Source organism: Tachypleus tridentatus, unplaced genomic scaffold, assembly GCF_004210375.1.
Source record: "Tachypleus tridentatus isolate NWPU-2018 unplaced genomic scaffold, ASM421037v1 Hic_cluster_2, whole genome shotgun sequence".
Classification (NCBI taxonomy): Eukaryota; Metazoa; Arthropoda; class Merostomata; order Xiphosura; family Limulidae; genus Tachypleus; species Tachypleus tridentatus.
In genome coordinates, this window is record NW_027467782.1 from 39,265,113 (window position 1) to 39,281,214 (window position 16,102).

Sequence of the window (16,102 nt, forward strand, 5' to 3'; positions counted from 1 at the left end):
ACAATTTTCTTTTAAATTCTACAAAGTTTAAAATATTCTTAGATTACTACTTACATCTATCACACAAATTTGATAAGTGGTAAAACATCTTCAACTTGGAAGGTATACGTAAGTGATTAAATTATTATAAATTACACAAAGTCATTGTATTTAATTTACACACGAGCAGTTAAACCACTTAAATGGACTAGACGTAAGGTATTAATTAAACTACTGAATAACTTGCACATAATGTGAAATGTAACTTTAAAAGTACATCAAGAGGTACACACAAGCTAATAGTTATTAATAATACATACAATAGCTTTGTTGTACAAATTACATTAATATTGACTTAAGATCAAAGCAAGCTACCTACTTAGAGTGATTCTAAAAAAACAACAACAAATAACCCTTTTAATAAGTATAGATAATTAAATGTCTTTTTCTAACGTTCTTTTTTTTTATAAGAAGTATTATTTTCGGCCTTAATCTCAATAACATCTCAAGAGGCTAGACCAGCCTAGGAGATTCAGGTTAGTCCTAAATACGTATATTAAGTTGATAATGCGAAACAAAATCTATAACTAAAATTTACTAATAAATAAATATTTAACAAGTAATATAATTAGATACTATAGCTAATATTATTAACGAAACTACCAGTACAGAGACAAAAGAGGGTACGTTATCTATGTATCACGAAACGAACCAACTGTTGTCTCTAGGCGCTCTCCGTTTCACCAAACTTTTACCACACGTTTAAAATATATTAATGAAATCTCATATAATCCTAAACTCCACGAAAATGCAGTTCATAAAAACTTCAAATACAGTACATAATTTACATGACCAGAATTATTGTTACGTAATATTTTAATTTACATGGCCAACATTACCATTAATAACGCTTAAATGTTACGTTAGGTGTCATATTTACTTAAACTACACTCTTGTACACGTGTAATGCAGTAGTTCAGAAACCACCGACTGGTTCTATTTAACTCGCGTACGCAGAAGAATCAGGGTTAGGGTAGTAGTATTATCAAATAAATCTGTGGAACAAAGTAAAGATTAGAAGCATAACTTTACTGATAAAAGATGTGTCGTTAACAGCAATTAAGATTTAGAGAAATAACAGAGATGTTCGCGCCCGCGTCGCGCTAAACATGCTCACCCTCCCAGCCGTGGGGGTGTATAATGTGACGGTCAATCCCACTATTCGTTGCTAAAAGAGTAGCCCAAGAGTTGGCGGTGGGTGGTGATGACTAGCTGCCTTCCCTTTAGTCTTACACTGCTAAATTAGGGACAGCTAGCACAGATAGCCCTCGAGTAGCTTTGTGCGAAATTCCAAAACAAACAAACAAATTATTCAATAAACAGTAGCACATTTATTGTATAAAAAATGATTGTTTGTATTAGCACAATCAAGTAGCTGCCGTAAGAAGAATCTTTTTTTCTCATAAAATGTTCACTTTTTCTAAATATTTCAGTGCCATACTATCAAAAACAGCCCCATGTTTGCTTACCCTAATTACTAAGCCTCTCACAGGTTGTAGAGTAACATGAATGTTCCCTACATATTGTTTAAGTTTTGTTTTTCATTTCAAGAATTTAATTCAGATTTATATAATAATCTCATGTGAATATACATTTAAAATATTTATACAAAACTTTATACCTGCAAATTGTACTGGCCAAAATACCAACGAAATGTAATGTTAGAAACTTTCGACTACAAAATTTTACTTTTTCTTCGCACAGTTCGGTTCCTACTTTAACATCTTGTCTCCTTAGTTACTATATGCAAATATTCAATAACATTATAGCTACATTTTATTGTTGTCTTTAACAGTCTGTATTGGTTAAAAGCGTAACAATACTCGTCAATCAATTGTTGTAAATACGTGACGTAACCTAAAGAGAACGTGTATGTTTTTTTATAGCAAAGCCGCACCAAACTATCTGCTGAGTCCACAGGGGAGAATCGAACGCGTGATTTTAGTGTTGTAGATCCGTAAACTTACCGCTGTACCATGGGGGACCGAACAAAAAGGAAAATGAATACAAAAATATAAAACAGATAAGTGAGAGATAGCAGTGGGAAAATTCAGATGTTCAAAGTTGAGTTATAAAACAGACAATTTCTCCTTTAAAGGTAGTTAACAAATTATACCTAGGTTATAAATAAAGGGTTGTTCTAGAGTAGGTGTGTCAAAGACACTGTTGGTTTACACTGTTTTACAAGGAAATAATTGGATTGACCGCTACAGCATACCGCCCAGTCACGAGTCATAGCCCATTGTATAGCTTTGTGCTTAATTCAAAACAACAACATTCTACCTAAAATTGTTATTTTAACTAAAATGACTACCTGATCAAAATATTGCTTGTTGTTGTAAACTCAACCACATTATCACTGCCCCTTAATTGAGTATCACCCAACGTGAGAAAATGTTCCATACACAGCTGAGAAATTGAAATGTCGTAAACATTTTAGTAATGATAATACGACATCAGGTGAACCATCACAGTGTATTAAGTTGTTGTTAGTAATGATAATACGATACTAGGTGAACCATCACAGTGTATTAAGTTGTTGTTAGTAATGATAATACGACACCAGGTGAACCCTCACAGAATATTAAGTTGTTGTGGGTTATATAATTATAATTATCAAACTTTACTAAAATCACGAACAAAAGCAAAGTTAATTAATAATACAACAACATAGTATAGGCTGTATATTAACAAGTGTAGCATGTTACAATGTTGAATAAAAATATTTTTGGTAAATTCAATATATAGAATTACGTCATATTTTTTAATCTTACTATAAGATGGTGTTTATATCTATCTACAGAAACAATAAATACATCATAGCATATTCTATATTCAATATATAGAATTACGTCATATTTTTTAATCTTACTATAAGATGGTGTTTATATCTGTATCTATCTACAGAAACAATAAATACATCATAATATATTCTATATTCAATATATAGAATTACGTCATATTTTTTAATATTACTATAAGATGATGTTTATATCTGTATCTATCTACAGAAACAATAAATACATCATAGCATATCTATAAAATGTCACCACAAATCAAAATCTATTTAAAAATTCCCACATTTACTATTCTAGATTCATACAGTTATAAAACTAAATACGATACTTATAACATTCCTTTGTTTAAGATCGATAGAATGTTAAGTACCCTCCTTGTGACAAGAACCCAGCTTTCACTTGGACTAAACCTGAAAGTTTGATTGTATCTTTATTGATGTAACTTATAGTTATAAGAAATGGTGTGTGCTTTCTTACAGTGAAGCCAAAGGGAATCCAACCCCTAATTTAAGCGTTGTAAATCCGGAGACATACCACTGCACTAGCGGGGTGCTTTAAGAAACGCAGTTTAAAAAAATAAAACAAACTTGTTTTTATCAATAAACAGTAGCAAGTTTAACAGATGTCCGTTTCTATCAACAGACTCCCAACAATTTCGTTATTGTGTTTCTCAGTTTGTATTGAGCAATACTTGTCAATCAATTGTTGTATATATATGACGTAAGGAAAATGAAGACAGAAATATAAAACAGACAAGTGAGGGATAGCAGTTGGAAAAGACGGAAGATGTTCAAAGTTGAGTTTTAAAAAACAATTTCTCCTTTAAACTTTTTCAACAAATTGTACCTAGAGCATGAATGAAGGGTCGCCCTTCGCGATTACGTGTATAACCGTTTGTTGGTGTATATCTCAGAGGAAAAAGTTTGAGATGTGACAAATCATACATGTCGTCTGTAGATTTATATATATGTGTGTGTATACATATATATATATATATTTATTATCCAGTCGTAATATGTGAAAAATAAAAATAGAAAGAACCGCAAAATGTTTTATGATTAGATTAAAATACATAAATAGGTACTACTAAGAAACAAACATATAAAGTTGAAAGGATACACAAGTTACTACCAGTAATAAAAACAAATTGAGTTATTTTGTGATACTCTAAAAAAAATTTTAGGGGTGCGGGGCATAAAAAAGGTTGGGAACCACTGCTCAAGAGTAAGTGTGTCAAAAGGGTGTCAGTTTTCCATATTTTATGTTTCAAGTTTGTATAGGAAGTGTTCTGTTAAAAGCCACTCAACAATAACATACCGTTACGTCACATTTTAAAATGTGAATGACAGTGTAATTAATTCCTTACAAGTTAGCGAAGAATATTCTGTTTGTTGTTAACATTATTCATACCTGTTATTTCGTTATTTAAAAAATGTTGAGCTCTGTCTTCGTCCGAGGTTTTCAAACTTAGCGCGAGAAAAAGATACTATAAACAGGAGACAAAGATAAACTGTTGGAAAGACACTACGGCTCACGATATATATATATAATAGTAGTATATAATGTCCAATCATATTCAGATGTTGACGATAGATACTTTCAAAGTCGATCTTCATTGGTTGTTGTTCAGATCGAAGTCTGTAATATCATAGAGTTGTAAAACATAAAGTTTATAGCAAATAAACCACAAAGAAAACTGTAAGAAAACCAAAACATGAGTAATTAGTATGTTAAGTAATAAACATTTATTAACAAATACAATCATAGGATTTGGGATTATGATTTAATAATTAATAGGTAAATTGTCTACTGGAGAAACACGTTAGAGTTTAGATATTAAACAGTCCCCCGCAAGTACAGCAGCAAGTCTACGGACTTACAACGCTAAAATCAGGCGTTTGATTCCCCTCGGTGGACTCAGCAGATGGCCCAATGTGTTTTTGTTCTAAGAAAATACACATACGTGCATGTTAACAAACATGAAAGTCTGGATTGGTTTCTTACTTCTTTGTGACTTACACTCACTAAATGTTACAAAATTATAATGTATGTCTGAGTAAAACTGTTCATACAGATTTATAATTATTTTTACTTAAAGTTTAAAATATGATATGTTGGTGCGCACTCAAAACCTGAAAGATGCTCACAAGTTGTGGAAGGATAAAAAACAGGTGCAGTAAAAGATCAAAAAGTTAAAAAAAATGCATTGCAGTAGATGATTAGTAATGGTTATTTTATAACTCACAAATTACGTTTTAGTTCCAGGTTAGTTTTAACCCCATATCATACACACAAGATTTCTTCTGACTAAAGTCATCCGAATTTCTCTTAACTCGAAGCTTGTATATATTTTATACGTATGAAGACCGTATGGTCTGTTATACTGACGAAACCAAACCAAATAGTAAGAGCTATTAAACATTTGGAACTTTCCAAGAAAACAATAAAAAAGTTGTCTACCCTATTCTTCCTTTACAGAAAATTCTACCTTTTCTACTTTTTATAAATTTATGTTTAGATTCATCCTAACCTTCTGAGCCCGAAAGAAATATTTTAAAAGAACAATCACTGAATAAAAATATTCAGGTTATATCATCCAAGAGTACCATTGTTATTCTTACCCGAAATGACCACTTAACCAAAAAGTGGTTATTCTTGACCACTTTACCAAATTTAATATCCTTATCAATGATCCTTAAATTATTACTTAAGGAAACATTCCAAAGATGACCAGATGATTAAGGCGCTTGATTCGTAATCTGAGGGTCACAGGTACAAATCCCATCACACCAACCATGCTCGTCCTTTCTCCCGTGGGTTCGTGATAATGTTACGGTCAATACTATTATTTGTTGGTAAAAGAGTAACCGAAGAATTGGTAGTGGGTGGTGATGACTGGTTGCTTTCTCTTTCGTCTAACACTGCTAAATTGAGGACGGCTATCGCATATAACCTTCATGTATCTTTGTGTGAAATTTCAAAATGAACAAAAATGCTTGAGAAAACTTAGTAACAAAAGTGTTGTAGACATTTGTCTGATGATGAGAAGACACCGGGTAAACCATCACAGTATATTAAGTTGTTAGCGTAATTGTTGTAAAAATAATTATTATAAATTTACTAAAATCACGAAGTAAATGCAAAGTTAATTAATAATACAAGAACATAGTATCGGCTATGTATTACCAATTGGAGCATTATATAGTGTTGAAGATATATATGTTTGGTGAGTCCAATATAAAGAATTAATAACGTCACATTTTCTAATCTTACTATAATATGGCATGTATATCTGTATCTATCAGTGTATGTGACCGAAACAATAAATGAGTTATGGCATATCTATCAAATGGCACCACAAACAAAAATCTATTTAAAATTTCCACTTTTGGTATTCTAGATTCAGACAATTACAAAAATAAGTACGATACGTATAAAATTCCTTTGTTTGTCACAGATATAATTTTAAGTATTCTTCTTGTAACAAGAACCTGGACTGAACCTGAAGGTTTGATTATATTTTAATGATGTAATTTATAAGTATAGTTTTAAGAAAAGAAAAACTGGTGTGTTTTCTTTAACAAAGTGTAGCACATTTAAGAGATACAAAATGACTGTTTGAATCAGCACAACCTGAACACTTTTCCCCTGCAGTATTTGCTGTAAACTGAATCTTTTTTTTTAGAAAATTTTTTACTTTTTCAAAATTTTCCAGTACGACGTGATGTAAAACAGCCCAGTAATCGCTAACCTTCTCATAGGTTGCAGAGTAAAGTAAATGTTACCAGTTGTCTAACTTTTGTTTCTCATTTCAAGAATTTAATTCACATTTAAAATATTTATGCAAAACATTATACCTACAAACTGTAATGGCCGAAGAACACGGGGAATACGAGGTGAGCAGCCTTTGACCATAAATATTTTGTTCTTTCTTCGCACAGTTCGGTTTATATTTTAATATTTCGTCTCCATAGTTACTACATACAGATATTTAATAGTATCGTGGTTCAACTTTATTGTTTTGTCTCACAATTTATATTGGTTAGAAGTGAAACAATACTGCTCAATCAATTGTTAAATTACGTAATGAAAGAAAAGGAAAATCAAAAGAGAAATATCAAACTGAAAAGTGAATATTTTAAAAGTAGAGTTATACAAAAGACAGTTTCTCTTAAACTTAGTTAACAATTTGTACCTAGAGTATAAATAAAGGTCGTTCTTCACGACGAATGTAACGATTTGTTGGTGTAAATCACAGAGAAACAAGTTTGAGATGTTTCTCGTCTGTAGATTTATTCTGCATATACAAGTTTAAACGTATATATATGTTTGTATTACATGAAATATAAAAATAAAGAGAACCACGATTGTTTTCTGATTAGTTTGTTTTTAGCAGCATCTATTTCTGTGTTTTAAAGTTGAAAGGATACACAATTTTCTAGTTGTGATAAAAACAAACTGTAATATTGTGTGATACTTTACAATAAGTAAGTGTTAAAGTAAAAGTAATAATATCAAATATATTGCTATTGTGTGTTGTTTTTGAACATCGGTTTAATTACATGTACCGTCCATTGTATCTGTTTATTTTTGTATTTATATCGTTAACGGGTATAGCTTCCATTGTATTTATCTTTTTTAAGATCTTTGATTTACTGTAAGATAGAAACTTTAAACTGTTTTAGTTTTTATGTTTTATGTTTCGTTTCAGTATATTAAATGTTCTGCTCGGGTGGTTTTGTGTTGTCCATACGTATATAATGAACTGATGTGTTCTGAGATGTGAAAAGGTCTTCATACGTACACAGACACACATAAACTGGGTTTCATGTATTTAGTTACGTGTTATTGGGGAAAAAACAAACACATTTTTTTTTAATCTGTGATGACGAGAAAAACAACTTGTAAAGAAAAGTATATATTTTAAAACGGCTGGTATTGGTTGAGAAATTTATTTATGTGGAGGAGCGAACAACTTTTCGACCTTTTTCGGTCATCGTCAGGTTCACAAAGAAAAAAAGAAGTAACTGACCAATAGCTGACCACATGTTTGAAGGGGTTGTGTAAATATAATCAAACATCTGAGCATGCCCTCTACAGAAATAGATGCTACTAAAACAAACTGATAAAAATTTTGTGGTTCTCTTTATATTTATAATTTAACATCTAAGCACGCTCTTTACATTCCTACACTCAATTACACAACACTTGTAAGTACTTACGGTGCTCAACTAGCAACCTATGGGTCACGTGCTGTAGTGTGAGTTTTAATATCTAAGTGTAACATTAAATACTACATACATGTCATTATTCAGTCTTTGAAAGTGAATTAACCTATTAACGACTCAATGTATTCCAAATTAAAACGGGCCCGGCATAGCCAGGTGCATAAGGGTAATCTGAGGATCGCGAGTTCGGATCTCCTATACATCCAAACATGCCCGCCCTTTCAGTCGTTAGGGCATTATAATGTTACAGTCAATCCCACTATTCTTTGAAAAAGAGTAGCCAAAGAGTTGGTGGTGGGTGGTGATGACTAGCTGCCTTCCTTCTAGTCAATGCTGCTAAATTAGGGACGGCTAGCGCAGATAGTCTTCGAGTAGCTTTGTGCGAAATTCAAAACAAACAAACCAAGTCAAACACACGTGCGCGAATGTCATAAAATGATGTCTTTCATGATATAAAACACTTCATTACACAAACAGTCTCTGACACTGACATTAAATACCAAATAAATCTCTTTAGTTATTCTTTGGAACAGCTTGAACTTATTAATGACTCGTTTTGGTACAAATCAAAACACACATTTAGAGGGGATTACCTTTAACAGCGTTCTGAAGATCATGGTGTGGAAGTGTTTATGATTGTTTAATCTTTCCAAGGATTAACATGTTGCTAGTGGTCCTTCTATTGATTGACAACGTGAACTATTTCAAATGATGTGCTTCTGTGTCATCAGTGTAAGTTATAAACAACATAAAACGTTAGTTTTATACTTCTGCATAATTTATCATTGAAAGAAACTAAACAAAATAAAGTAAAACAAAAAATATAATCTATAATACGGTGACATTATGTTGAGTTATCTACATTCTATTTGAGAACGGCTTTTATTGATAAGGAGAGAACAACGTTTCGACCTTCCTAGGTCATCTTCAGGTTAAAAAAAAGAGAGTTTGCAAGTGACCGTTGCTGGACACAAGTCTTCAGGACGAGAGTTTCAACAGGTGTGACAGTTATTAATTAGTATAGGTATAAAGATGTTCCTTTATATTGGTTTAATTTTGGTTTTAGTTTCTGCAAAAGTAGGGCATCTTTCATTTTACGTTTGTTTATATTTGTTTCCATACTTAGTATCTGGGTGTTTTCTATGATAATGCTGTGTTTATTTGATTTGCAGTGTTCAAAAACGTGTGAAGGCGTTTTTGTTGTTGTTGTGCTTTGAATCTAGTTTTCATTTTCCCGCTTGTTTCTCTAATATAGAAGTCAAGGCAATTATTGCATTGTATTTTATTGTTGTGTTTGTCAATGCAGTTTTTACTCATAACAGACTTTAGTTTTGTACCTGGTTTTTGAATAAATTTGGTGTTTACTGGAATGTTGTGTTTTGTTATAAGGTTTTTCCAAATGTTGATTATTTTTTTTGCTGATGTCGGGAACATGTGGCATTCAGCAGCATGAGGTTTTGTTGTTTCTTGGGGTTTATTGTTGTTTGTTTTGGTGTGTGCGTATAATTTTTTCACTTTTTTTTTTTCGGAAATTTGTCGATAAAACGTTGTTTTATTTTGTTGATTTCATAGTTAATTTTATCAGGTGAACATAGTTTTGTGGTTGTGTTTATTTGGTTTCTCAATATGTTGTTTTTGTTTTGTTTCATGTGCCGAGTCCCAGGGAATGTATAATCCAGTATGGGTGATTTTTTTGTGGATTTCTGGTTTAAATTTCATTTCAGTTCTAGTGATCTTGAGGTTAAAAAATGTTATTTGGAGAGTTTTTTTTTCTGTTCACAAGTGAACATATTGTAGGGGTGAATAGAGTTAACGTAATTGAAAAACTAAGTGTGTATTTTGTGTATGTGAATTCAGCATTTGTATCATCAACGCACCAGTACATTGGTGGATGGAAGGCTGAATTTACCGCTTGAGATTCAGTCGGTGTTATAAAAATGTTGGCTAGAACTGTTGACATGGGATTCCCCATACTTAGGCCATTTATTTGTTGGTAGTTTTGGTTATTGAACATAAAGTTAATTTTGATGGTAGTGAATTCTATAGGGGGTTGCTAATTGGTTGCTGGAGATATGTATCAATCCCGTACAGTTGTGGGTATTGACACTTTTATTGATAAGCAGAGAATACCGTTTGGACCTTCCTAGGTCAACTTCTGGTTAGTAAAAAAGAGTTTTCATCTCTCCGTTGCCGTACAAATGTCGTACTGAGATACATTTTTATTTCAATTGAGTTTCTTGTCATCAGGAGTTATGTATATTTTCACTTATCTTTCAGATTTGAACGTGATAAGAGATATAAAGCTATTTTTATTCTTTTTTATTATTTTGTTTTATTTCCATGATGTTTTTATTTGACACTAGTTCCATCTATCCGTGAACCTTCATCACTAGATCAAGATTTCCAGTGAGTGAAATTAATGTTTGATAATCTTGTATACATGTTACGAACACTCCTGAAAATATCAAAATCATACATATACATTAATCGTAAGATCTTTGTAGTGATGTTTTAGTAAGTCTATCTACCCGACTAAAAGTTATCTATGAATATCTAATTTGCTTTGTTATGTTTGGGGAGGCACAATGTCAAAGGTGAGCCATTAGTGGACCTACTCCTTACACAGTTAGTATTTCGAGATTCTTAACCATCAAAAGGCATCGTTAGATATTGTAGATTCATTTATAGCCTCAACTGCAAGTACAATAGAAATCTATATATCAGTCGGACCTATTAAAACAAATAAGTTTCTTTAACACCCCCCGCCCCCTGTTCGACAGCCTAGACTATATGCAAGTTTAACAGTTGTAAACATACTCGCATCATATATAGAACACCTATATATAATTTAAAAACATGTTTGACGCAGAGTTAAATCTTTGAGAGCACCACATTAAAAGGATTTTATTCTAAGAGTAATCTAAGAATTCCAACTTAATACCTGATCTTCACATTATCGTTTCGTTTTGCTTTTGTGATTTCGCCAGAGTGAATAAGTGATTAACATGTCGTCTTCTTCCAGAAATTACTACTGGAACAATACGTAACAAACGAGTTTTCTTTAATCTTCCACTTAAACTTTCAGAAAAAAATAGTAACAGATGATTAAACTAACATTACTATCCGGATGTTTAATTAAAAATATTTAAGTCTATCATGACAATAAATTTAGAGTTAACATATTTGCATCTTCACGATAATTCTTCAGCGTTATTTCCGTTTTTCTTTAAATAAGAATATACAATTATTAGATCACACTATTTCACTAGTGTTATCTTAAAATTTGCCATTCATCGTTGCCGATACGACGCCTCTAATCGTTCTTCTAATATCCAGTCTCAAACTCAAACTAACGTGGCAGGGTTCAGTTTAGAGAGAGAGAAATCAGAAGAGTTCTCTCTCCAACTGGGGTGTTCAAGAACGTTGTGGTTCCTCTTCGTCCCCTTTCGCGAATTATTAGGATTTTTTTTTAATTCTTTTTTTTGGGAGGAGGATGTCACTAAATGTTGTCTTGGGTGGAGGCAAAGGCAGCACTGGAAAGAATGGCCGGGTCCCGTCCCGAAAGGAAGAAGTCAAGTAAATATGAACATGGCTACAATTCAATTCAAACGACCCAACTCAGTGTCTGGCAATAAAGTTGCCTGGGCTGGGATCTAGAAATCCAATGCCTCAGTACTTGCTGTGGTGGGAAACGGAGTGCCCTGAGAAAACCCACTTTCACAGGACAGGCGCCGAAAGTTCTGCCTGTCGTGTTCCCTGATATATCCTGAGTTCTACTCTACATACCATTCAGCATACATTCTTGCGTCCTTCCAAGTAGCTAACTACGCAACGAGTCACGAAAACGCCTTAAATAACACTCATGGGCCTTTTCACTGTATTCTAGAGCAACAAATAGAAAACATAGCTCTCATATTCTGACGCAAAGTTTCAACTTCTACATCTTTAATAAGCACCAAACGTATTTAAAAGTTATTAACATTTGTTTTTATAAAAGATTCAAGGAAAATTGTGTAACATGCTTGACGAAAAGTCAAAAGAACATTCTAGAAATTTTGCGGAAGTGCACAACCATATAACAGCTATTGCCAAACTTTTGTATTGCGAAATAATATCCCGTAACGCCATCTATTATCTCAAACAAGAACAAAAAGAAAAATCCTGTTGCATTATAGCGCCATCTATCATTACGAATATTATTTATAAAATTATAAAAAGGAAAATCCTGAAGTATTAACTAAATTTAAGTTTTCCCGATATACAAGCCCAAACTATTTAAAAGTTGTCTTTTAAACAATTTAGAGTTGCAATCAAATATATCAAAATCTAGTTGATTGTAAACTTGTTTAGACCTTGTCCTACGTGTTCAAAATTACGAACAAAGCTCTTTCAAATATTTGATTAATTTAAAAATTATTAACCAAAACTCAATCAACGAGAAAATGAACATACTTTTTAAATTTAAGTTTACTCGATAAAATAGGCAAAATAAAGCAATATTACTTTTATGTTTATTTCGGAAATATATCGCACATTATGACAAAAATCACACAAAGTTCACACTTCTACGTTAGAAGTGCTTGTAATAATTCACCATATGATTATACAAACAAATCCACAACTCGCAATGATTTCAAAATATATTCTTTTTCAGTACAAGTACATTTAGTATTTCTTTCCCTCCGTACATTTTGTTTTACATATTAAACCACGTATTGTTCTTCTTGAGGACAAAAAACCCACTTGAAACAAAAGTGCATCTCGGAATGGTTAACTTGAAAATGTTTTTGGAAGATTGAAACGTTGTTCTCTGCTTTATTAATAAAAATGTTAAAACGCATAGCAGCCATGTTTTGTTTGTTTTATAATCTGTAATGATATATCCTTACATGCAAAAACATGTTAGCATACATTGTAACATTGAAAGTGAATAAAACAGGTCAGCAATTAGCTTCACTTTGTTTAGTGTAATTATTTATTTTTTAAAATAAATTCAAGCAATGACATGAAAAATAAAATTATTTCCTTATTTTATACAACTTATTATTTACGAGTTCGTAAAGATAATATATATTTTAAAACTGCACCACAACTTTAATTATATCATGTTATACCTTCAATTTGTTCATTAGTTCTTTTTAACATAAATTTGGTTTTATACCTGACTCATGCTTGTAATCAAGTTAAATTTCTCAATTTACACAAATGCATATTGTTACGCAATGATTAAGATGACGCAGCATGCAGTCTCCTGTCCCTGTTACTAAATATTACGTAGGGTGAGTCATATTCTGTCAACACAAAATGATAAACTAAACCTACTGTAGCTAAAACTACTTTCCGATGCACTGCAACGAGGGAAGGCAACATGCGTGAAGTACTGACAATAAAGTAATCAGGTGACCAAGGACTTACGACTAACCTGAGGTGTTTATTTTATTATTTGAGACAGAAAACCCTAACCAAAACAGAATAACAGGACTGATCCGCCGCCAGGATCTACTGCAGCCCACACCTGAACTTGTAGACCAGAGTTGGATTACAATAATTTTTTTTTCCAACTGATATGCTTGGCCGGAATAGCCTTCGACAACGTTTCTCATCCTCCATGTTTACTACTAAACGCAAAAGTAAAAAACTCCGATTGAAATAGCTAACATTCCCAAGCTATTGGCAACGTAGATAAGAAAACTGTACTGATTCGAGAATGAACAGGGCCTTCGCTTAACTTTTTTTAAGGAGTCAACAGAGCTCACAGAACAAGTATTTTTAGGGGTAAATCCTATAGTTCATTTAAAATGTATTCTTTCGTGCAAATTCTTATAAAAATTACGGAATAGAAAATTTTACGTAAATTAAAAGAAATGTAACAGAATTTGTATTGTTGTGAATTCGTATTTCATAAAATATGTACAAGTCAAACCATTTTATTTTTTTCAAATCACTCATTTTAATTCACACATGATCTTTAATTTCTCCCTGAAGCATGGCACAACAGTAACTTTCTGTTTCCCTTTGAAGAAAATCTTTACGTCACTGTCAGTGTAATCTAATTTTGTTCCTACATAACCCTTTACCATCTAGTTGATATGTATTTGTGAATAATATGTCAAACACATTTAGTGGAGAGATGGAAAAATCATATAATTTACATTACCACTGACTTTATAGCAATTAGTTCTTTCACATCTTAAAACAGTTGTTAATTAGTTGTTCGTGAATATGAATTTGTAGTAATCAAATTTCTAAAATTAACAACACATGGAAAACATGTAAATAGCTTTAAAATGGTTAGGTAATGGTGAATTAAATTTATATTGATGTCCTTTTCTAATGAAAATAAATAATGAAGGTATTTCTTTTGAGGATCATCCACATTGTGTGTGTGTGTGTATAAAATAAAAAAGGGGAGGAAATGGAGCAATGAACATGAAAAAGAGGAAAATATGTTACAGGTTCAAATGCTGTTTGTGAAGTTAGGTCTACCAGTGATCACAGTCTACAGCAAATCCTACAAAAGAAATGAACTGATCTGTTACTTACACTTCCACACTTTTCCCATCTTTCTCTTCCCACTTCCTATGTTTGTTTGTTTTGTGTGCCTAATCTTGATTTGAAAATTAGATTCTACTGCACAGAAAGAACCAGCTGTATCAAAAGGACGTGTTGAATCCCTCTTGATGGAGGATTTTTACATTTTCATGCATGCTGTCAAGCAGCAGTCTTGTGTAAAAAATATGTGAAGGCAGGTGAGAGTATCAAGGCTAGCAAGGAGTAAATATTTGTGCAACCAGAGGGCAGTACAAGTAAAAAAAAAATGTAAGAGGTAAGAAAAGATCCAATGATTGAACATGTTATAACAATATCATAAGATCTCAGGTAAGATATTATATCTGAAAAGAACCAATGATAGAACATGTTATAACAATATAATAAGATCTCAGGTAAGATATCTGAAAAGAACCAATGATAGAACATGTTATAACAATAAGATCTATCTTTGATATAACATACATGCATTTTTAGCAGAATATAGTATCCAATTTTAAGTATTGCTGCTGTAGTTCTGTTTTATGTCAAGAATATATGGCATTAATTAAATTAATATATTCAAAATATAGCAATACATATTAAACCAAATAAAATAAAACATTTGACAGTACCCAGCCATATTGGCCAGTATTGATACAGCATGAAGTGAGGATGGGTTATGAAGAAACAATGTAACGATACTACCTCATTAAATTAACTTTAAATAGGCTTTAAAAGGAAGAAAAAATATATCTGACAGAAAGACTCAACTATCTGCACCAAACATCCCATAAAAAGTTAAAATTAAAGTAAATTTAGTAAAATTCATAAAAGGAAATTAAGGTAAAACAAAACAAAGTTATTTACATTTAGTCTAAAACATTAAAAGAAAAACTACAGTTATAGAAGTCATAAAGAACTTTCTGCAGAATAACTGTAATTATCATAACCTGCTAGGAAGACTAACAGGAAAGTAAAGAAACCACCTAAAGTTGGCCTTTCCAGTTCTGGTTCTGAGTCATTTGATGTTATGGCCATTTTCAAAAAATAAAGTAATAAAAGTTTTAAAAGACATGCAGCAAAATTTTAATAATAACTCACCAAATAACAACGATAGTCACCTGAAGTTGGTTTTCCAGTCCTGGTGTCGAGTTATTTAACGTTACAGCCAGTTTCTAATTTCAAATCGAACTAATTGGACTTCGATTCTTAAAATGGAACTACATTAAAAAGGTTGAATGTAGAAATTAAAACTCTTAAATGGCATTAAAAATATTAATGGTCACTAAAAAACTAAAAACTTTACCAAGATGGACAGTGTCATCATCACCAATAACTAACGTCATGGATAACATGTTTAAAATGGTGCTGTTGTTGAGAGTTGTAACAATAGCAAGATAGTAAAATGTGGCTTATTGTGATCTGAGTGTTACACAGACTACACACTGGTGCATCAGTTCCAGATAAATGATTAGTTAAAAAACTGTAGCCAATGCGTAGTCTAGT